At 38.1% G+C, this 22,962-nt stretch overlaps 1 protein-coding gene across 12 annotated transcripts in view; it reads left to right on the top strand.

The window, feature by feature from the left end:
* Positions 1–22,962, top strand: part of EVI5 (ecotropic viral integration site 5) — a 229,532-nt gene that overhangs the window by 31,591 nt on the left and 174,979 nt on the right. The window contains exon 2 of one of the 12 annotated variants that reach the window (XM_057712910.1): positions 12,917–12,986. The exons of the other annotated variants lie outside the window; for them this stretch is intronic. The gene's annotated coding sequence lies outside the window, so the exon portion shown is untranslated. The remainder of the gene's footprint in view (positions 1–12,916; positions 12,987–22,962) is intronic. 12 annotated transcript variants of the gene reach the window in all.

The raw sequence follows: 22,962 nt of genomic DNA on the forward strand, positions 1-22,962 counted from the left end.
TTGTTTACATTTTATTTATTACTGTTATCCTTATGATAGTAGTAAGTAGAAGAGCTGGTGTTGAACCCAGGTCTTTAATTTCAAAGCCCAAGTGCTCAATCTCTAAGCTGTCCTGCTTTGCAGCATTGTGAGGGTTTGTGAAAAGTAGTGATTAAATTGGGAGGAAAGGTAAAATTAGAAAGCCAGCCCAAGAAGTACAATAACTGAATAATAAGAGTTTAAGAAAGATATCATCAAAGAAACAAATCAGGAAAACTTCCCAGAACTTGAAGGACATGGATTTTTAAATTAAAAGGGCCCATCAGAGTGCTAAGCACAATGGATGAAAAAAAGATTTGTGTCAAGGCATTTCATTGCAAACTTTTGCAATTAAGGAGCCAAAGAAGAGCTGGAGAAGTTCCCAGAGTTGAAGAGAAAATGGGCTAATTAATAAAATTAGAGTGCTTACAGACTCTTCAGTGAAGAATAGTGAAAGATAAAAGACAACTGAGGGCAGTCTTCAAAAATCTTCTAATCTAGTTTGTAATGCAGCCAAATTTTGAAGTATGAGAATAGAATAAAGATATTTTCATGTACATAGCGTCTCAAATTTACCTCTCATTCAACCCCTCTCAAGAAGCTTTTGAAGGCATTAACCCACCAAAATGAGAGAATGTACCAAAAAAAGGAAGACATGGGGTTTAGGAAACAAATTATCCAAACCAAGTGATAGGTGGATCACAGTGAAGGGAAGTCCCTGAAGGACAGTTGTATACCAGGTGTAGAGAGCAACCAGTCCAGAAAGGAGCAGGTCAGGTTTCAGAATGGACATGTTCAGAAATTCATAACATGTGATAAATGTGTTGAGATTTATAAAATTGGATGAATTGGGGAACAGTTGGGCATGAATTAATAATATGTACATATAAAGCTAAATAAAATTAAGGCATTTGTTAACTTAAGGGAATGTAAAAAGTTGGGCCAAGAAAGTAAAACTAATCATAGCACACTTCATAGAACAGCTGTGACTTGTTAACATAGCCTTGTTAATGTATATGCTAAATCTTGATCCAACCAAAAGTATGTTTTAATTATATAGGGATGATGAGATGTAAGAACTGTGTGTATGTTATGGTGGGCAAGGAGTGGATGGTGTGCATGATGGGGAAGAGAACTAAATTGTCCTTTTTCATAGTGAGAGGTCATAGATAAATTATTTAAACTTTCTTTTTGGTCATAGACCTCATATAACTGGTAAAAAAAATTTTAAGTAAGGGAAAAAAAAGGTGATGAAGCAGACGTTAGCTGAAGGAAGGCCTCATATTCTTATTACTGCATCTGTGGATTACATGAACCCTCAGAAGCTATTTGCAAAATTTTGTATATACATGCATGAAGTTCTCAAAGGGATTTGTGACCCTAAAATGTCCAAAATTCTGCCTTAGCAAGAGAGGTGTAGGGGGTGGTATGGTGATGGTGTTATTTTTCAGCATGCTCACAAGATGTCATTGTTTTGGTATTGATTCTTGATTCATTTTTTTCTTCATGTATTATTTCATCATCTTATATGAAAAATGACTTTGCGAAACTAAATGCCATTTTGTTTTTGGTCATCATATTGCTTTGTACCTTTGTGCTGTTTTTTGGCTTAGGGACTTCCCTGGTGGCACAGTGGTTAAGAACTCCTGCCAATGCAGGGGACACGGGTTCGATCGCTGGTCGGGGAAGATCCCACGTGACTCAGAACAACTAATCCCATGCGCCACAATTACTGAGCCTGCACTCTAGAGCTCGAGAGCCACAACTACTGAGCCCGTGTGCCATAACTGCTGAAGCCCGTGTGCCACAACTATTGAAGCCCATCTGCCTAGAGCCTGTGCTCCACAGCAAGAGAAACCACTGCATCGAGCAGCCTGTGCACCACAAGGGGCAGTAGCCCGCATTCGCTGTAATTACAGAAAGCCCACGTGCAACAACGAAGACCCAACGAAGCCAATAAATAAATAAATCTGAAAAAGAAAAAAAAGTAGTGGCTTACAGTAATCATCTTACTATGTCTGTAGATTCTTTGGGTCAGGAATTTGGACAGAGCCTTATGCGGAGGTCTTGTCTCTGCTTCATAAATCTTGAGAAGCTGGGAAGACCCTTTATTTTTAGGGCCTTGAGTTATTTGCTAATGTATCCAGATTCATGTCTGGAAGTTGGTGATAGGACCTCAGTGAGGCTGTTAGCCAAAATACCTACGTATGGTCTCTGTGTGGGCTAGTTTAGGCTTCTTAACAGCATGGTGCCTGGGTTCCATGAGTGAGCCTCAGTAGTGACTTTTTTTTTTAAATTTATTTTTTAAAGCTCTTTATTGGAATATATTTGCTTTACACTCTTGTACCAGTTTTTGAGGTAAACCAAAGTGAATCAGCTGTATTTATACATATATTCCCATATCCCCTCCTTCCCGTAACTCCCTCCCCCACTCCCTGTCCTGGCCCTCTAAGGCATCTCCCATCATCAAGTTGATCTCCTTTTGTTATACAGCAACTTCCCACTAGCTATCTGTTTTACAGTTGGTAGTGCATATATATCTATGCTACTCTCTCACTTCGTCCCAGCTTCCCCTTCGCCTCCCACCCCAGTCCCGTATCCTCAAGTCCATTCTCTACTTCTGTATCTCCACTCTTGCCTGTCACTGGGTTCATCAGTACCATTTCTTCAGATTCCATATATATGTGTTAGCGTACGGTATTTGTTTTTCTCTTTCTGGCTTACTTCACTCTGTATGATAGTCTCTAGGTCTATCTACCTCATGACATATAGTTCAATTTCATTCCTTTTTATGGCTGAGTAATATTCCATTGTATATATGTGCCACATCTTCTTTATCCATTCATCTGTTGATGGGCATTTAGGTTGTTTCCATGTCCTGGCTATTGTAAATAGTGCTGCAGTGAACATTATGGTACATGTTTCTTTTTGGACTGTGGTTTTCTCTGGGTATATGCCCTGTAGTGGGATTGCTGGGTCATATGGTAGTTCCATTTTTAGTTTTTTAAGGAATCTCCAAACTGTTTTCCATAGTGGCTGTACCAGCTTACATTCCCACCAACAGTGCAGGAGGGTTCCCTTTTCTCCACACCCTCTGCAACATTTATTGTTTCTAGATGTTTTGATGATGGCCATTCTGACCAGTGTGAGGTGATCCCTCATTGTGGCTTTGACTTGCACTTCTCTAATGATGAGTGATGTTGAGCATCTTTTCATGTGTTTGTTGGCCATCTGTATGTCTTCTTTGGAGAAATGTCTATTTATGTCTTCTGCCCATTTGTGGATTGGGTTATTTGCTTTTTTGGCATTAAGCTACATGAGCTGCTTGTATGTTTTGGAGATTAATCCTTTGTCCATTGCTTCATTGACAAATATTTTCTCCCATTCTGAGGGTTGTCTTCTTGTCTTGTTTGTGGTTTCTTTTGCTGTGCAAAAGCTTTTAAGTTTCATGAGGTCCCATTTGTTTATTCTTGATTTTATTTCCATGATTCTAGGAGGTGGGTCAAGAAGGATCTTGCTTTGATGTATGTCATAGAGTGTTCTGCCTATGTTTTCCTCCAGGAGTTTTATAGTGTGTGGCCTTACATTTAGGTCTTTAATCCATTTGGAGTTTATTTTTGTGTATGCTGTTAGGAAGTGTTCTAATTTCATTCTTTTACGTGTTGCTGTCCAATTTTCCCAGCACCACTTATTGAAGAGGCTGTCTTTTTTCCATTGTATTTTCTTACCTCCTTTGTCAAAGATAAGGTGCCCATATGTGCTTGGGTTTATCTCTGAGTGCTCTATTCTGTTCCATTGATCTACCTTTCTATTTTTGTGCCAGTACCATACTGTCTTGATCACTGTGGCCTCATAGTATAGTTTGAAGTCAGGAAGCCTAATTCCACCAACTCCATCTTTCCTTCTCAAGATTGCTTTGGCTATTTGGGGTCTTTTGTGTTTCCATACAAATTGTAAGATTTCTTGTTCTAGTTCTGTGAAAAATGCCGTTGGTAATTTGATCGGGATTGCATTGAATCTGTAAATTGCTTTGGGTGAGATAGTCATTTTCACAATGTTAATTCTTCAATCCAGGAACATGGTATGTGCTTCCATCTGTTTGTATCGTCTTTGATTTCTTTCATCAGTGTCTTATAGTTTTCTGCATATAGGTCTTTTGCCTCCTTAGGCAGATTTATCCCTAGGTATTTTATTCTTTTTGTTGCAATGGTAAATGGAAGAGTTTCCTTAATTTCTCTTCCTGCTCTTTCATTGTTAGTGTATAGGAATGCAAGAGATTTCTGCACATTAATTTTGTATCCTGCTACTTTACTAAATGCATCGATTAGTGCTAGCAGTTTTCTGGTAGAGTCTTTAGGGTTTTCTATGTATAATATCATGTGATCTGCAAAGAGTGACAATTGTACTTTTCCAATTTGGATTCCTTTTATTTCATTTTCTTCTCTGATTGCTGTGGCTAACACTTCCAAAACTATGTTGAATAATAATGGTGAGAGTGGGCACCCCTGTCTTGTTCCTGTCCTTAGAGGGAATTCTTTCAGTTTTTCCCCATTTAGAATGATGTTGGCTGTTGGTTTGTCATATATGGCTTTTATTATGTTGAGGTAATTTCCTTCTATGCCCATTTTCTGGAGAGTTTTTCTCATAAATGGATGTTGAATTTTGTGACAAGCTTTTTCTGTGTCTATTGAGATGATCATGTGGTTTTTATCCTTCAATTTGTTAATATGATGTATCACATTGATTGATTTGCATATATTGAAGAATCCTTGCATCCCAGGGATAAACCCCACTTGATCATGGTGTATGATCTTTTTAATGTGCTGTTGGATTCTGTTAGCTAGTATTTTGTTGAGGATGTTTGCATCTATATTCATCAGTGATACTGGCCTGAAATTTTCTTTTTTTGTGACATCTTTGCCTTGTTTTGGTATCAAGGTGTTGGTGGCCTCGTAGAATGAGTTTGGGAGTGTTCCTTCCTCTGCAATGTTTTGGAAGAGTTTGAGAAGGATAGGTGTTAGCTCTTCTCTAAATGTTTGATAGAATTTACCTGTGAAGCTCTCTGGCCCTGGGCTTTTGTTTGTTGGGAGATTTTTAATCACAGTCTCAATTTCTGTACTTGTGATTGGTCTGTTCATATGTTCTATTTCTTCCTGGTTCAGTCTTGGAAGAGTGTACTTTTCTAAGAATTTATCCATTTCTTCTCTTGTTACCCAATTATTGGCATATAGTTGTTTGTAGTAGTCTCATGATCTTTTGTATTTCTGTGGTGTCCATTGTTACTTCTCCTTTTTCATTTCTAATTCTGTTGATGTGCATCTTCTCCCTTTTTTTCGTGATAAGTTTGGCTAATGGTTTATCAATTTTGTTTATCTTCTCACAGAACCAGCTTTTAGTTTCATTGATCTTTGCTATTGTTTCCTTCCTTTCTTTTTCATTTATTTCTGCTCTGATCTTTGTGATTTCTTTCCTTCTGCTCACTTTGGGTTTTTTTTGTTCTTCTTTCTCTAATTGTTTTAGGTGTAAGGTTAGGTTGTTCATTCGATATTTTTCTTGTTTCTTGGGGTAGGACTGTGTTGCTATAAACTTCCCTCTTAGAACTGCTTTTGCTGTGTCCCATAGGTTTTGGGTCATTGTGTTTTCATTGTCATTTGTTTCTAGGTATTGTTTGATTTCCTCTTTGATTTCTTTGGTGATTTCTTGCTTGTTTAATAGTGTATTGTTTAGCCTCCATGTGTTTGTATTTTTTACAGTTTTTTTCCTGTAATTGATATCTAGTCTCATGGCATTGTGGTCAGAGAAAATGCTTGATATGATTTCAGTATTTTTGAATTTACTGAGGCTTGATTTATGACCCAAGGTGTGATCTATCCTGGAGAATGTTCCATGTGCACTTGAGAAGAAAGTGTATTCTGTCATTTTTGGATGGAATGTCCTATAAATATCAATTAAGTTGAGATGGTCTAATGTGTCATTTAAAGCTTGTGTTTCCTTATTTATTTTCTGTTTGGATGATCTGTCCATTGATGTAAGTGGGGTGTTCAAGTCTCCTACTATTATTGTGTTACTGTCGATGTCCCCTTTTATGGCTGTTAACATTTGCCTTATGTATCGAGGTGCTCCTATGTTGGGTGCGTAGATATTTACAATTGTTATATGTTCTTCTTGGATTGATCCCTTCATCATTATGTAGTGTCCTTCCTTGTCTCTTGTAATAGTCTTTACTTTAAAGTCTAATTTGTCTGATGTGAGTATTGCTACTTCAGCTTTCTTTTGGCTTCCATTTGCATAGAGTATCTTTTTCCATCCCCTTACTTTGAGTCTATATGTGTCCCTTGGTCTGAAGTGGGTTTCTTGTAGACAGCATATGTAAGGGTCTTGTTTTTGTATCCATTCAACCAGTCTGTGTCTTTTGGTTGGAGCATTTAATCCATTTACATTTAAGGTGATTATTGACACGTGTGTGTTCCAATTACCATTTTCTTAATTGTTTTGGGTTGGTTTTTGTAGGTCTTTTCTTTCTCTTGTGTTTCCTATTTAGAAAAGTTCCTTTAGCACTTGTTGTAAGGCTGATTTGGTGGTGCTGAATTCGCTTAACTTTTGCTTGTCTGTAAAGGTTTTGATTTCTCCATCGAATCTGAATGAGATTCTTGCTGGGTAGAGTATTCTTGGCTGTAGGTTTTTCTCTCTCAGGACTTTCAGTATATCCTGCCACTCCCTTCTGGTCTGCAGAGTTCCTGCAGAAAGATCAGCTGTTGTCCTTATGGGTTTTCTCTTACATGTTATTTGTTGCTTTTCTCTTGCTGCTTTTAATATTTCTTCTTTGTGTTTAATTTTTGTTAGTTTGATTAATATGTGCCTCGATGTATTTCTCCTTGGGTTTATTCTGTATGGGACTGTCTGCGCTTCTCGGACTTGATTAATTGTTTCCTTTCCCATGTAGGGGAATTTTTCCACTATAACCTCTTGAAATGTTTTCTCAGACCCTTTCTTTTTTTCTTCTTCTTCTGGGATGCCTGTGATTTGAATGTTGGTATGCTTAGTGTTGTCACCAAGGTCTCTGAGACTGTCTTCCATTCTTTTTATTCTTTTTTCTTTTTTGTGCTCTGTGGCAGTTATTTTCTCCATTCTATCTTCTAACTCACTTATTAGTTCTTCTGCCTCAGTTATTCTGCTGTTTATACCATCTAGAGTTTTTTTAATTTTGGTAATTTTGTTATCTAGTACTGTTTGTTTGCTCTGTAGTTCTTCTGATTCCTTATTAACTGTTTCTTGTATTTTCTCTATTTTGTTATCGAGATTTTGGATCATCTTTACTATCATTACTCTGAATTCTTTTTCAGGAAATTTTCCTATTTCCTTTTCATTTATTTGGTCTTGTGTATTTTTACCTTGTTCCTTCATCTGTGACCTATTTTTTTGTCATCTCATTTTCCCCCCACTTTGGATGGGCGGAACTGTGTTCCTATCCCACTGGGTGTTTGGCCTGAGGTTTCATGCACTGGAGTTTGTAGACTGTTGAGTATAGCTGGGTCTTGGTGTTGAGTTGAGAACCTCTGGGAAACCTCACTGTAAAGAATATTCCCTGGGAACTGGGTTTCCCTGTTAGTCCAATGTTTCGAACTCAGAGTTCCCGCCTTAGGAGCACAGGCCTGACCCTGGGCTTGTGTATCAAGATCCCACAAGCCTTGTGGAGCAGGGAAAACGAAAAAATATATAAAAAAAAAAAAAGTATGAGCACATCAGAACAATAGCAAGTTAAAAAATACAATAGGAAACTAACATGTTAATTAAAATTTTAAAAAATATTAAAATATTAAAAAATATTAAAATATTAAAAATAAAATATTAAAAAAAATATGGGGCACAAACTGGAAGGTAAAACAACTGCAATAGCCTAAGTGAGGAGGTGGGAAGAAAAAAAAAAAGAAAGGAAAAGAAAAAAGAAACAAAAAAAAAAGCCAGAAAAGGCCTTGGCTGTGGGGACGGGGCTTAGACAAGGGCAGCGGTGAGGTGGGAGGAGTTAGGCAATGGGCAGGGCCTACACTTATAAAAGGCCCTGGTTGTGGTGGGCAATGGGGCTTAGGCGCAGTGAGGCAGAGGGGCCAAGGAATGCCTCTGGTACTGGGAGCAAAGGACCAGGTCAGGGTACCCAGCGGGCTCCCTGGGCCCAAGTTGGTGGGAAAGATGCTAGGCAGCTCCCCTAGTCCTCCATTCTCGGAGGGTCCCTACCCCTTGGGTTCTCTTCTTTCTCACCCCCTCTCTCCTAGAACCCTCACAGCTGCAGGAGGCACTGAAAGGCAGGAGAACAGTCTCTGACTCCCAACAGGCTTCCCAGGGCCAACTGGGCTAGGGTAATGCCTGTGGCACTTCCCCACATCTCCCAGTCTTGTAGGGTCCCTGTCTGCCTCTCTCCCGCCCCCCACTGTCCTAGGTTCTAAGCAGCTGGAGGGGGCCCAGAGAGTGAAGGACCAGGCCCAGGAGCCCAGTTGGCCTCCCTGGCCAAGAGGGCAGGTGAAATGCCCTCTCGCCTCCACATCCCCCAATCTCAAAGCTCCCACCTCCTCCCATCTACCTCTCCACCTCCTCACCCCTCCTCCCTCCTTCCCAAACCCCCAGGACCCAGGCAGCCCAGAAGGGGCCTTGGAAGGTGGAGGACCCCACTGGGGAGCCCAGCAGGCCCCCTAGCCGGGGAGCCAAGCAGGCCTCCTGGCCTCCTGGGCGGGAGAAACCCAGTCTCGGTTTCCCGGATCTCCCCAGCCCCCAGCGGTCCCTCCAGGCAGGAATCTCCTTCCTCCCCCAGCCATCCCCCAAGAGTGCCAGTCCCATCCTGCTTCCCCTTCCCCGCCCCCCTTACTTCCCCCAGGTCCTACCCGGTTGCTCTGGGGTTCCTGCGGTCTGCTTGGCCCTCAGGTCCCCCACTGGCTTCCGGTAACTGTTCTATTTGTGGGGAGACACGATGTCCGCGTCTTCCCACGTCGCCATCCTAGTAGTGACTTTTGATGTACACTATTGGTTGAGGCAGCGAGAAAGGTCTGCTCAGGCTCAAGAGCACAAGACAGAGACTACCACTCAACAGGAAGATGTGAGATAAGAAAGGTGGCCGTTTTATGGTTTGAATTGTGCCTCCCCCTCCTTCTCCCCCGCCAACTCCCCTATTCCAACATACATGTTGAAGCCCTAACCCCCAGTAACTCAGAATGCAGTCTTGTTTGGAAATAGGTTTATTACAAATATAATTAGGGGGGAATGCCATATCACATTGGAGGGAAAGATTGAAATGCCTGAAGTGCTGCATCTACAAGCTGAGAAATAACAAGGGTTGCTGCCAAACCACCAGAAGCTAGGAAGGGGCAAGGAAGGATTCTCCCTACAGATTTTATTTATTTTTATTTTTTAAAATATTTATTTATTTATTCATTTATTTACTGGCTGTGTTGGGTCTTTGTTGCTGCGTGCGGGCTTTCTCTAGTTGTGGCAAGTGGGGGCTGCTCTTCGTTATGGTGCACGGGCTTCTCATTGTGGTAGCTTCTCTTGTTGTGGAACACAGGCTCTAGACGTGTGGGCTTCAGTAGTTGTGGCATGTGGGCTTAGTATTTGTGGCGTACGGGCTTAGTTGCTCCACGGCACATGGGATCTTCCTGGCCCAGGGATCAAACCTGTGTCCCCTGCATTGGCAGGCAGATTCTTAACCACTGCGCCACCAGGGAAGTCCCCCCCTGCAGATTTTAGAGGGAGAGTGACTCTGATGATGCCTTAATTTTGAATTTCTAGCCCTCAAGACTATGAGACAACAAATTTCTGTTGCTTTAAGACACCCAGTTTGTTAGGGAAGCCCTAGGAAACTAATAGAGGCCATATTTGGAAAATATTAGTACTGTCTGCTACAGATGTGTTGTAAAAATTATTCTATAGCTTTCTTTCTGGCCATTTGTATTTGGTAATGATTTTGCCCATCTACACTTTTCTATATGCAATAGAAACTTAGCAGGAGGGGCAATTTTAGTAGCTATCAGCCAAGTTTATATGTTAACATTTTTTGGTGAAAGAGTACAAAACATGATAAATTGTCAGTGTGTATAGCTGCAAAAGGATGTTGGAATGGGAGTTAGATTCATTGAAATGTGCTGTTCATAATAAAAATTTTTTAAGGGAATATTAATTTTGAATGCCTACTGTTCACATAGCTTTGTTCTTTTTTTTAAATTAAAGTATAGCTAATTTACTATGTTAGTTTCACGTGTACAGTGTAGTGATTTAGTATTTTTACAGATCCTACTCCATTATAGGTTATACAAGATAATGAGTACCGTTCCCAGTGCTGTACAGTATATCTGTTGCTTATCTATTTTATATATAGTAGTTTGTATATTGGATGTTAATCCCATACCCCTAATTTGTCTTCCCCTTCCCTCTCCCCTTTGATGACCACATTTTTTTTTTAAGAACTTTTATTGAGATACAGTTAACAGACAATAAACTGCATATATTTAGAGTGTACAATTTGGTATTTTTTTTCTTATTAGTAATGTGTATATGGCAATCCCAGTCTCCCAGTTCATTCCCCTCCCCGGCCAGTCCTCCCCACTTGGTGTCCATATGTTTGTTCTCTACATCTGTGTCTCTATTTCTGCTCTGCAAACTGGTTGATTTGTACCATTTTTCTATATTCCACATATATGTGTTAATATACAATATTTGTTTTTCTCTTTCTGACTCACTTCACTCTGTATGACAGTCTCTAGGTCCGTCCATGTCTCTACCAATATCCCAGTTCCATTCCTTTTTACAGCTGAGTAATATTCCATTGTATATATGTACCACATCTTTTTTATCCATTCTTCTGTTGATGGACATTCAGGTTGCTTCCATGTCCTGGCTGTTGTAAATAGTACTGCAGTGAACATTGGAGTACATGTGTCTTTTTGAATTGTGGTGTTCTCTGGGTGTATGCCCAGTAGTGGGACACATTTGTTTTCTATATCTGTGAGTGTGTTTCTGTTTTGCATATGCATTCATTTGTATTATTTTTTAGATTCCATGTATAAGTGATAACATACAGTACTTGTCTTTCTCTGACTAATTTTACTAAGCATAATGTTCTCTAGGTCTATCCACATTGCTGCAAATGGCAGTATTTCACTTTTTAAATACTGTGTTGGGTATTTATTGTTCCGCTCGGGCTTTCTGTAGTTGTAGGGAGCAGGGGCTACTCTTGTTGCAGTGTGCAGGCTTCTCATTGTGGTGGTTTCTCTTGTTGCAAAGCAGAGGCTCTAGGTGCATGGGCTTCACTAGTTGTGGAGCATGGGCTCATTAGTTGTGGCTCATGGGCCCTAGAGCACAGGCTCAGTAGTTGTGGTGCATGGGCTTAGTTGCTCTGTGGCATGTGGGATCTTGCCTGACCAGGGATTGAACCCGTGTCCCATGCATTGGCAGGCAGATTCTTAACCACTGTGATGTCAGGGAAGCCCTCACTTGTTTTTTATGACTAAGTAATATTCAATTTTCTACACACACACACACACACACACACACCCTTCTTAATCTAGTCATCTGTTGATGGGCACTTGAGTTGCTTCTATATCTTGGCTATCATAAATAGTGCTGCTGTGAACATTGGGATTCATGTATCTTTTCGAATTAGTGTTTTTGTTTTTTCTGAATATATACCCAGGAGTGTAATTGCTGCATCATATGGTAGTTCTGTTTTTAGTTTTTGAATAATCTCTGGACTGTTTTCCATAGTAGGTGCACAAATTTACATTCTCACCAACAGTGTACTAGGGTTCCCTTTTTTCCACACCCTCTCCAGCATTTATTATTTGTAGACTTTTTTTTAAAATTATTTAACAAAAATTTTTTTAAATTTCATTTTCTTTTTTCCACACTGTGTGGCATGGGGATCTTAGTTCCCTGACCAGGGATTGAACCTGCGCCCCCTACAGTGGACGCATGGAGTCTTAAGCACTGGATCGCCAGGGAAGTTCCTATTTGTAGACTTTATTTATTTATTTATTTATTTTATTGGCTGTGTTGGGTCTTTTTTGCTGCGCACAGGCTTTCTTTTTAGTTGTGGTGAGTGGGGGCTACTCTTCGTTGTGGTGTGCGGGTTCCTCATTGCTGTGGCTTCTCTTGTTGTGGAGCACGGGTTCTAGGTGCTTGGGCTTCAGTAGTTGCAGCACATGGGCTCAATAGTTGTGGCTCACGGGCGCTAAAGCACAGGCTCAATAGTTGTGGCTCACGGGCTTAGTTGCTCCGTGGCATGTGGGATCTTCCTGGAGCAGGGATCGAACCCATGTCCCCTTCATTGGCAGGCAGATTCTCAACCACTGTGCCACCTAGAAAGCCCCCTATTTGTAGACTTTTTGATGGTGGATCTCATTGTGGTTTTGATTTGCATTTCTCTAATAATTAGCAGTGCCAAGCATCTTTTCATGTGCTTGTTAGCCATCTGTATGACTTCTTTGGAGAAGTGTCTAATCAGTTCTTCTGCCCATTGATTGGGTTGGGGTTTTGTTTTTATTTGTTTGTTTGTTTTGACATTGAGTTGTATAAGCTATTTGTGTATTTTGGATATTAACCTGTTGTCAGTAGTGTCATTTGCAAATATTTTCTCCCATTCTATAGGTTTTCTTTTTGTTTGGTCAGTGGTTTTGTTTGCTGTGCAAAAGCTTTTAAGTTTAATTAGGTTACATTTGTTTATTTTTGCTTTTATTTCTTTTGCCTTAGGAGACTGCCCCAAGAAGATATTGCTATGATTTGTGTCAAAGAAAGTTCTGCCTATGTTTCTTCTAGGAGTTTTATGGTTTCAGGTCTTATATTTGAGTTTATTTTTGTGTATAGTGTGAAGGAATGTTCTAATTTCATTGTTTGACATGTGGTTGTCCAATTTTCCCAGGACCACTGTTGAAGAGACTGTCTTTTTTCCAGTGTGTATTCTTGCCTCCTTTGTCATAGATTAATTGACGGTAGGTGCGTGGGTTTATATTTGGGGTCTCTATTCCATTGATCTGTGTGTCTGTTTTTGTGCCAGTACCACTCTGTTTTGATTATTGTACAGTTAGCTTTGTTTTTAAGTCATCAAGACGATTCATGAAAAGTAAAGCGTGGTCTCTTTGACCTATTTATACTCTTTTTGGTGACAATATGAAACTATATGAAATATTTTTTTTATTTCATAAGGAACTAAGAGACAGTACATTTAAATGGTTAATAATATAACAATATAAGGACAATACAACACATATACCATGGGGTTGGATTTTAAATTAGGTGATATCATCAAGTGTCTGAGTGTAAGCACTCAGTAAATATTAACTGTTTTTACTTTACTAATGAATACCAAAATATTCAATATAGTTGTTCTCAGTATCTGCAGGGGATTGATTCTAGGACCCCCGTGGATACCAAAATTCAGGGATACTTAGTTGCACCATATTTGTGTATAACCTACGCATATCTCTGAATACTTTAAATCATACCTAGATTACTTATAATACCAAGTAAAATGTAAATGCTGTGTACATAGTTGCCAATGAGGGGCAAATTCAAGTTTTGCTGTTTGGAACTTTCTGGAATTCTTTTTTCCTCAGTATTTTCTATCCATGGTTGGTTGACTTGGTGAATGTGTGACCAGCATTTACAGGGGACTGACTACATAGACAAAAAGTACCATAGAAATAGAAAAGTGAGAACATGAAGTTACAAACACCTTAAAGAATGAGTGCTGTTTGGAAACAGCATTTCCCCAGAATATGTTCTGCAAATAATGGTGAGAAAAGGATGTATGGGCTGTTAAGTTTGGAAAGTACATTCCTCTACTTTATACCTTGCCAGTGTACAATAATATAGTTATGTCTCTGAGAAGTTTTATAATAAAAAAAAAATTTCACCTAATCTACAGGACTTCATCTTTCAGCACTGTATGGTTCACTACATAGCTTGGAAAAACTCTTCCTATATAAAGCATTTAGAAATGCAAACGTCTTTTTAAATACAAAATTGTATTTCCAAGAAGATAAGGGAAATACCCCGGGCCAAAAACAGCCAGAAACTGGAAACCAGATGGCCTTCAAACCCATACCTGTATTGTGTGAATTTTTTATTTACTTTTTTTGAGTAATCAATAGAAAGCTGGAGTAACTATATTAAGAGGAAGGAAAATTTTTAGACATTTTTTTTGATAAAGAGGTCAGGTCTACAAAAAGACATAGTTCATAAGGCAAAAACTTATAGAACTTTAAGGAGAAATAGACACATTCATCGTTATGGTTGGAGACCTCAGCACCTGTCTTTCAGTAATTTGTAGATACAGCAGGCAGAAAATTAGTAAGGATATAGCTGAACAGTACCATCAGTCAAATGTGTTTAATGACATTTATCTGATAGCCACTGAACATACATTCTTTTCAGGTTCACATGTAGCAATCATGAAGATGAACTATACTCTTGGTCATAAAACATACCTGAACATGTGCTGTCACACCACAATGGAATTGAGGTAGAAATAACAGAAAGATAGCTGGAAGATCTGAAAATACTTGGAGATTAAACAACAGACATCTAAATAACACATGCATGAAAAAAAAGTCCAAAGAAAAATTTTAAATATTTTGAACTAAAGGAAAATAAAAAGCAGCAAAAACAGTGCATAGAGGTTAGTTTAGAGCATTGAATGTGTATGTTAGAAAAGAAGGAAGATATAAAATGAGTATTCTAAGCTTCCAACTTAGAGCACCAGAGAAAAAGAGCAATATAAACCTTAAGCAAGTGGAAGAAAAGAAATAAAAATTAGAGCATGAGTAAATAAAACCCAAAACAGGACAATAAGAGAAAATAAACAAAACTAAAAGCTGGTTCTTTGAAAAGATTGATAGAATTGATAGACCTCTAGCCAGGCTAACAAAGACCTCAAGAAAGAAAGACAGAAATGATTAATATAAGGAATGAAAGATGTAAATTTCTTTTTTTTTCCATTTAATTGTGATAAAATACACCATTGACCATTGAACAGCATGGGGGTTAAGGGCACATACCCTCACACAGTTGAAAATCCATGCATGACTTTACAGCTGGACCTCTGTATTCATGGTTCTGCATCCTCGGATTCAAACACCTGCAGATCTTGTAGTAATAGTACATGTTTATTGCAAAAAATCTGTGTATAAGTGGACCCACGCAGTTCAAATCCGTGTTGTTCAAGAGCCAACTGTACATAACAAAAAAATTTATAATTTTAAGCATTTTTAAGTGTATAGTTCAGTGGCATTAAGTACATTCACATTGTTGTACAATCATCATCACTATCCATCTCCAAAGTACCCGTTAAACTCCCCATTTCTCACTTCCCTAGCAGCCACCATTCTACTTTCTGCCTCTATGAATTTGACTCTTCTTTGTACCACATGTAAGTAGAATCGTAGAACGTTTGTCATTTTGTGACAGGCTTATTTCACTTAAAATAATGTCTTCATTCATGTAGCATATGTCAGAATTTTCTTCCTTTTTAAGGCCTAATGATATTCCATTGCACATAGCAGTGTGTATATAGCACATTTAAAAATCCATTCATTAGTTGATGAACATTTAAGTTGCTTCTGCCATTTGGATGTTGTGAATAATGCTGCTCTGAACTTGGGTTCACAAATATCTCCTTGAGTCCCTGCTTCTAATCATTTTGGGTACATACCCAGACATGGAATTGCTGGATTATATGATAATTCTATGTTCAATTTTTTAGGGAACCATCATATTTATTTCCACAGCAGCTGCACCATCTTACCACTTTACATTCCTATTAGCAGTACCAACACTTATTTTCTGTTTTTTTTTTTAATTTTATTTTTATTATAGCTGTCTTATTCTTTTCCAAATCTTCTTCCATTTAGGTTAATACAGAGTACTGAGCAGAGTTCCCTGAGCTATACAATGGGTCCCTGTTGGTTATCTGTTTTACATATAGCAGTGTGTACATGAGCAGATACATGTTTATGTATAAGTGAATCACTCTGGTGTACCACTGAAACTAACAGAACATTGTTAATCAACTCTACTCCAATATAAAATAAAAATTAAAAAGAATAGCTGTTCTAATGTGTGTGAAGTGATATCTTATTGTGGCTTTGGCTTGCATTCCCTAATTAGTGATGTTGAGCATCTTTTTATATGCCTGTTTTACCTATTGGCCATTTGTATATCCTTGGAGAAATGTCCTTTGCCCATTTTTTATTGGGTTGTTTTAGTTGTTGATTTTAGTTCTTTATATATTCTGAACATAACTCCTTATAAGGTATATGACTTGCAGATATTTTTCCCATTCTATGGGCTGCCTTTTTCACTCTGTTGATAGTGTCCTTTGATGCACAGAAGTTTTAATTTTGATGAAATCTAGTTTATCTGATTTTTTCTTTTTTGTCTGTGCTTTTGGTATCGTATTTAAGGATCATTGCCAAATCATTGTCATGAAGCTTTTAGCCTGTTTTTTCTTCTAAGAGTTTTTTAGTTTTAGCTTTTATGTTTAGGTCTTTGTTCCATTTTTAAGTTAATAGCTAAATCTTTTAAACAATCTTAATCTTGGATTTCTTATCTCTAAAATGAAGACATTACCTGTCCTACAGAATTGTAAATGAGCATTAAATGAGTTAGTATTGAGAATTTCCTGGTGGTCCAGTGGTTAGGACTCTGTGCTTTCACTGCCATGGGCCCGGGTACAATCCCTGGTTGGGGAACTAAGATCCTCCAAGTTGCATGGCACGGCCAAAAAAAAAAAAAAAAGTAGAAAAAGAGCGAGAGAGAGGAGTTAATATTAATTGATGTGAAATGTCATTAAAAAAAAAAGTAAATTGTTGAATTAGCTTTGTTTTTTGTTTTCATTTTGTTTGTTTTTTTGGCCACAACACACAGCATGTGGGATCTTAGTTCCCCAACCAGGGATCAAGCCCACGCCCCCTGCTTTGGCAGCAAGAATTCTTTACCACTGGACTGCCAGGGAAGTCCCAACCTTGATATAAAACAAACTAACCCCAGAACGATTAAAAAAAAAAGTCATCTGAATTGTATCATTTTTTTTCTTTGTTTAATAAAATCAAATGAAGTTAGTATCTGTTTGAAGGCATTTTTTGGAAAGTAAGTTTTGTTGTATATAGTAAAATCCTGACCAACTTTCTGGAACCTTCAGCCTTTAGGTATCAGTCTGAATCAAGAAGTCTCAAGAATAAAGGTGATAGTGATGGAAATGGGATTATTTTGCAGCTCCTAACGCTCTAAGATGCTTCCAACCTACTGTAATCAGATTTCTGCTTCCTTCATTGTGGAATAGATTAACTGAGGTCATTAGTGACTACATCTGTTGCCAACTTTTGGTCTTGTTCCCTCTTTTTTTTTTTTTAAACCATTGAATTGCACACTTTTTAAAGAGTTTTTTTTTCAGATATAATTCACATACAATACACTGCATATATTTAAAGTGTACAATTTGATACTTTTTTCTTATTAGTCATCTGCTTTATACATATTAATGTATATATGGCGCTCCCAGTTCATCCCACTCCAACACCCCTGCTTTCCCCTCTTAGTATCCATATGTTTGTTCTCTACATCTTTGTCTGTATTTCTGCTTTGCAGACCGGTTGATCACCATTTTTCTAGATTCCACATGTGTGTGTTAATATACGATATTTGTTTTTCTCTTTCTGACTTATTTCACTCTGTATGACAGTCTCTAGGTCCATCCATGTCTCTGCAAATGACCCAGTTTCATTCCTTTTTATGGCTGATATTCCATTGTATATGTGTACCACATCTTCTTTATCCATTCATCTGTTGATGGACATTTAGATTGCTTCCATGACCTGGCTATTGTAAGTAGTGCTGCATTGAACATTGGGGTGCATGTGTCTTTTTGAATTATGGTTTTCTCTGGGTATATGCCCAGTAGTGGGATTGCTGGATCATATGGTAATTCTATTTTTAGTTTTTTAAGGAACCTTCTTACTGTTCTCCATAGTGGCTGTATCAATTTACATTCCCACCAACAGTGTAGGAGGGTTCCCTTTTCTCCACACACTTTCCAGCATTCATTGTTTGTAGATTTTCTGATGATGCTCATTCTAACCGGTGTGAGGTGATAAGATACCTCATTGTAGTTTTGATTTGCATTTCTCTAAGAATTAGTGATGTTGAGCAGCTTTTCATGTGCCTCTTGGCCATCTGTATGTCTTCTTTGGAGAAATGCCTATTTAGGTCTTCCGTCCATTTTTTTATTGGGTTGTTTTTTTTGTTTGTTTTGTTTTTGGTATTGAGCTGCATAAACTTTATCTATTTTGGAGATTAATCCTTTGTGTGTTGATTCATTTGCAAATATTTTCTCCCATTCTGAGGGTTGTCTTTTTGTCTTGCTTATAGTTTCCTTTGCTGTGCAAAAGCTTTTAAGTTTCATTAGGTCCCATTTGTTTACTTTTGTTTTCATTTCCATTACTCTAGGAGGTGGGTCAAAAAAGATCTTGCTGTGATTTATGTTGAAGAGTGTTCTTCCTATGTTTTCTTCTAAGAGTTTTATAGTTTGTGGCCTTACATTTAGGTCTTTAATCCATTTTGAGTTTATTTTTGTGTGTGGCGTTAGGGAGTGTTCTAATTTCATTCTTTTACATGTAGCTGTCCAGTTTTTCCAGCACCACTTATTGAAGAGGCTGTCTTTTCTCCATTGTATATCCTTGCCTCCTTTGTCATAGATCAGTTGACCATAGGTGCATGGACTTATCTGTGGGCTTCCTATTCTGTTCTGTTGATTTGTATTTCTGTTTTTGTGCCAGTACCATGTTGTCTTGATTACTGTATCTTTGTAGTATAGTCTGAAGTCAGGGAGTCTGAGTCCTCCAGCTCCGTTTTTTTCCCTCAAGATTGCTTTAGCTATTCGGGGTCTTTTGTGTTTCCATACAAATTTTAGGATTTTTTTGTTCTAGTTCTTTAAAAAATGCCATTGGTAATTTCATAGGGATTACATTGAATCTGTAGATTGCTTTGGGTAGTATAGTCATTTTCACAATATTGATTCTTCCAATCCAAGAACATGGTATATTTCTCCATCTGTTTGTGCCATTTTTGATTTCTTTCATCAGTGTCATATAGTTTTGTAAGTACAGGTCTTTTATCTCCTTAGGTAGGTTTATTCCTAGGTATTTTATTCTTCTTGTTGCAATGGTGAGGGGGATTGTTTTCTTAATTTCTTTTTCTGATCTTTCATTGTTAGTGTATATGAATGCAAGAGATTTCTGTGTGTTAATTTTGTATCCTGCAACTTTACCAAATTCATTGATGAGCTCTAGTAGTTTTCTGGTGACATCTTTAGGATTTTCTATGTATAGTATCATATCATCTGCAAACATTAACAGTTTTACTTCTTTTCCAATTTGGATTCCTTTTATTTCTTTTTCTTTTCTGATTATTGTGGCAAGGACTTCCAAAACTATGCTGAATTGCAGTGGCGAGAGGGGACATCTTTGTCTTGTTCCTGATCTTGGAGGGAATGCTTTCAGTTTTTCACCATTGAGAATGATGTTTGCTGTGGGTTTGTTGTATATAGCCTTTGTTATGTTGAGATAGGTTCCTTCTATGTCCACTTTCTGGAGAGTTTTTATCATAAATGGATGTTGAATTTTGTCAGAAGCTTTTTCTGCATCTGTTGAGATGATCATATGGTTTTTATTCTTCAGTTGGTTAAAATGGTATATCATTGATTGATTTGCGTGTATTGAAGAATCCTTGCATCCCTGGTATAAATCCCACTTGATCATGGTGCATGATCCTTTTAATGTGTTGTTGGATTCTGTTGGCTAGTATTTTGTTGAGGATTTTTGCATCTATATTCATCAGTGATGTTGGTCTGTAATTTTCTTTTTTTGTAGTATCTTTGATTTTGGTATCGTGGTGGTGGCCTCATAGAATGAGTTCAGGAGTGTTCCTTTCTCTGCAATTTTTTTGGAAGAGTTTGAGAAGGATGGATGTTAGCTTTTATCTAAATGTTTGATAGAATTCACCTGTGAAGCAATCTGGTCCTGGACTTTTGTTTGTTGAAAGATTTTTAATCACAATTTCAATTTCATTACTTGTGATTGGTCTGTTCATATTTTCTATTTCTTTCTGATTCAGTCTTGGAAGGTTTTACCTTTCTATTACTTCCAGATTGCCGATTTTATTGGCATATGGTTGCTTGTAGTAGTCTCTTATGATGCTTTTTATTTCTGCTATATCTATTGTAACTTCTCCTGTTTCATTTCTAATTTTATTGATTTGAGTCCTCTCCCTCTTTTTCCTGATGAGTCTGGCTAAAGGTTTACCAATTTTGTTTATCTTCTCAACCAGCTTTTAGTTTTATTGATTTTTGCTATTGTTTTCTTTGTTTCTATTTCATTTATTTCTGCTCTAATCGTTATGATTTCTTTCCTTCTGCTAACTCTAGGTTTTGTTTTTTTTCTCTAGTTCCTTTAGGTGTAAGTTTAGATTATTTATTTGGGGTTTTTCTTGTTTCTTGAGGTAGGATTGTATTGCTATAAACCTCCCTCTTAGAACTGCTTTTCCTGCATCCCATAGGTTTTGGAGAGTCATGTTTTCATTGTCATTTGTCTCTAGGTATTTTTAAAAATTTCCTCTTTGATTTCTAAATTTGATTTCATTAATGATCTTCTGGTTATTTAGTAGCATATTGTTTAGCCTCCATGTATTTGTTTTTTTTTTAATGGTTTTTTTCCTGTAATTGATTTCTAATCTCATAGTGTTGTGGTCAGAAAAGATGCTTGATACTATTTCAGTTTTCTTAAATTTACTGAGGCTTGATTTGTGACCCAAGATGTGATCTATCCTGGAGAATCTTCCATGTGCACTTGAGAAGAAAGTGTAATCTGCTGTTTTCAGATGGAATGTCCAGTAAATATCAATTAGATCTATCTTGTCTATTGTGTAATTTAAAGTTTGTGTTTCCTTATTAGTTTTCTGTCCAGATGATCTGTCAGTTGGTGTAAGTGGGGTGTTAAAGTCCCCCACTATTATTGTGTTACTGTCAATTTCCTCTTTCATAGTTGTTAGTTAGCATTTGCCTTATGTATTGAGGTGCTCCTATATTGGGTGCATATGTATTTATAGTTGTTATATCTTCTTCTTGGATTGATCCCTTGATCATTATGTAGTGTCCTTCCTTGTCTCTTGCAACATTCTTTATTTTAAAGTCTATTTTATCTGATATGAGTATTGCTACTCCAGCTTTCTTTTAATTTCCATTTGCATGGAATATCTTTTTCCATCCCCTCACTTTCAGTCTGTGTGTGTCCCTAGGTCTGAAGTGGGTCTCTGGTAGACAGCATATATATGGGTCTTGTTTTTGTATCCATTCAGTCAATCTGTGTCTTTTGGTTGGAGCATTTTAATCCATTCACATTTAAGGTAATTATCGATATATAGGTTCCTATTACCATTTTCTTAATTGTTTTGGGTAGGTTTTGTATGTCCTTTTCTTCTCTTGTGTTTCCTACTTAGAGAAGTTCCTGTAGCATTTGTTGTAGGGCTGGTTTGGTGGTGCTGAATTCTCTTAGCTGTTGCTTGGCTGTAAAGCTTTTGATTTGTCCATCGAATCTGAATGAGATCCTTGCTGGGTAGAGTATTCTTGGTTGTAGATTCTTCCCTTTCATCACTTATTGTGCCATTCCCTTCTGGCTTGCAAAATTTCTGCTGAGAAATCAGCTGTTGACCTTATGGGAGTTCCCTTGTATGTTATTTGTCATTTTTCCCTCTTTGCTTTTAATAATTTTTCTTTGTCTTTAATTTTTGCCAGCTTGATTACTTTGTGTCTTGGCATATTTCTCCTTGGGTTTATCCTGCCTGTGACTCTCTGTGCTTCCTGGGCTTGGGTGGCTATTTCCTTTCCCATGTTAGGGAAGTTTTCAACTATAATCTCCTCATATATTTTCTTGGGTCTCTCTTCTCCTACTGGGACCCCTATAATGTGAATGTTAGTGTATTTAATGTTCCCAGAGGTCTCTTAGGCGGTCTTCATTTATTTTCATTCTTTTTTCTTTATTCTGTTTCATGGCAGTGATTTCCACCATTCTGTCTTCCAGGTCACTTATCCATTCTTCTGCCTAGTTATTCTGCTATTGATTCCTTCTAGTGTATTTTTCATTTCAGTTATTGTATTGCTTATATCTGTTTGTTTGTTCTTTAATTCTTCTAGGTCTTTGTTAAAGTTTTCTTGCGTCTTTCCTATCTTTGCATCCAGATTTTTTCTGAGGTGCTGGATCATCTTCACTATAATTGTTCTGAATTGTTTTTCTGGGAGGTTGCCTATCTCCACTTCACATAGTTGTTTTTCTGGGTTTTTTTCTTGTTCCTTCATCTGGTACAAAGTCCTCTGCCTTTTCATTCTGTTTATCTTTCTGTGGTTGTGGTTTTCGTTCTGCAGGCTGCAGGATTATAGTTCTTCTTGCTTCTGCTGTCTGCCCTCTGGTGGAAGAGGCTATTTAAGAGCCTTGTGCAGGCTTCTTGATGGGAGGGACTGGTGGTGAGTATAGCTGGATGTTGCTCTGGTGCGCAGAGCTCAGTAAAACTTTAAAATTTTGAACCCCCTGCTTTGCTAATGCATGGGGCTGAGTTCCCTCTGTGTTGGTTTGGCCTGAGGTGGTCCAGCATTGTAGGTTACAGGCTCTTTGACTTCTGGAGGGCTTATGCCAGTGAGTACTTCCCAGAACTTCTGCTGCCAGTGTCCTTGTCTCCTGAGTGAGCCACAGCCACCCCCTGCCTCTGCAGGAGACCCTTCAACACTAGCAGGTAGGTTTGGTTGGATCTCCAATGGGGTCACTGCTCCTTCCCCCGGGTCTTTGTGTGCACACTAACTTATGTGTGCCCTCCAATGCGGAGTCTCTGTTTCCCTCAGTCCTGTGTAAGTCCTGCAGTCAAATC

This window comes from Hippopotamus amphibius, chromosome 1, assembly GCF_030028045.1.
Source record: "Hippopotamus amphibius kiboko isolate mHipAmp2 chromosome 1, mHipAmp2.hap2, whole genome shotgun sequence".
NCBI lineage: Eukaryota > Metazoa > Chordata > Mammalia > Artiodactyla > Hippopotamidae > Hippopotamus > Hippopotamus amphibius.